General features: G+C 36.5%; 1 pseudogene; it reads right to left on the minus strand.

Annotated features, from left to right (window-relative positions):
* Positions 1-624: 624 nt before the first annotated feature.
* Positions 625-1,559, minus strand: LOC113914915 (annotated as a pseudogene).
* Positions 1,560-1,765: the final 206 nt, after the last annotated feature.

Below are 1,765 nucleotides of genomic sequence, written 5' to 3' on the forward strand. Positions count from 1 at the left end.
TATTCTGGATAATAAGTGCAATAACAAGTAATTATGTTTTTAGCATCCTCAATTATTGATTCTTACTCTGTGTTAACTAGGCACTACTATTATTTTTAATATGAATTCAGGAGAACTAATCACCAGGAGCCACTTTAAAACAGGTTCTACTATACGGATTTCTCTGTTGCACAGCTGATTTCTGAATGCCACTAGAAGATATATAAGTGAATGTTCTATCATAAAGATACTCATGATGATGTAAAGTCATTATTTTAATTTTATATTTCTTCACTAGTGCAGAATGTGTATCTCTATGAGGACTGACATATAAGCCCAGGATTTTTAATAGAATAATTATTAAAACTGTTTTGCCTTTATAATTCCATGACTGGATAGTGTTGCCTTATTTGCTTTGGCCCAGACAGTTTTTTTCTTCAGGTAACCCTAACCACACCTCCTTAATACTCCATAAAATTAAGTTTTCAATTAATTTTTTAAATTTCTTTCTAATTCCTCTTTGTTTCATGTATTCCATTCACAATAGCAATGGAATATAAAGTCTATGAAATATTTCTTAGCTCCTTTAGTTACATCAAGCCCAGTTTTTTTCAATAAAGTTGCTTAGGCATACGCTTCCTCAAATTAATTGCGTGCTTCCTTTGAAAATAATGTTTGACACCAAACTTTTCTAATGGCATTTTTCATCTCTCTATTTCTCAGTGTATAGATTAAGGGATTGAACATAGGAGCAATGATGGTATAAAATAGAGCAAATACTTTGTCCTCAGGGAAAGTGGCTGGAGGTCGAAGGTAGGCAAAGACTGAAGGCCAAAAAATAAGATGACCCCAGTGATATGAGACCCACAGGTGGAGAGGGCTTTGTGTCTTCCCTCAGCTGAGTAATGTCTTAGACTAAACAATATAATGACATAAGAAACAAACAAGACAACAAAGGTAACTAAGGCGACCGTACCTGAATTGGCAACCACAAGGACCCCAGGGATGTAGGTATCAGTGCAGGCAACTTTTAGCAAAGGGAAGATATCACAAAAGTAGTGATCAATTTCATTAGGACCACAAAATGGCAATTGGATTGTCATCAATAACTGAGGAAAAGAATGGAGAGCCCCACCAGCCCAAGCAGCTAAGACCAGGAGATTACACCTTGTCCTGTCCATGATAAGCATGTAGTGGAGAGGTCTGCAAATAGCAACATAGCGATCAAAGGCCATGACCGTAAGGATAAAGACCTCAATACTCCCAAAGAATTGCATAGCAAAGACTTGTAACATGCAATTACCATAGGTGATGGTTTTTGTCCCCCCTAGTAGGTCACCAATTAATTTGGGTGTAATGCTAGAGGTATAGCAGATGTGCATAGAGGATCAGTGGCTGAGGAAGTAGTACATCAGTTGGTGAAACAGAGGGCTGCATCGAACGGAGACAAGGATCAGAAGGTTTCCTGCCAACAGGGCAACATAACAGAATAAGAAGAGCACAAAGCCAAATATTTGTAGGTTCTGGTCATACGAAAGTCCTAGAAGTATGAACTCTGAGATGTTTCTCTGCCTCTCCATATACTTGAGTGTGCTGTTTGTTACACACAAATGAGCATGTATTTGAAGAAAAGAAACAGAAATTTGGTGACAACTTAACAGTATGAACACAATGATATAAAATTTACTAAGTGTAGATTGACATGACTATCATATTAATATTAGTTATTCTTGATTTCTTAAAAAAGGAGTTTTAACATTTTTTGTTGTCTTTGAGTCTATAGAAG

This window comes from Zalophus californianus, chromosome 11, assembly GCF_009762305.2.
Source record: "Zalophus californianus isolate mZalCal1 chromosome 11, mZalCal1.pri.v2, whole genome shotgun sequence".
Lineage (NCBI taxonomy): Eukaryota > Metazoa > Chordata > Mammalia > Carnivora > Otariidae > Zalophus > Zalophus californianus.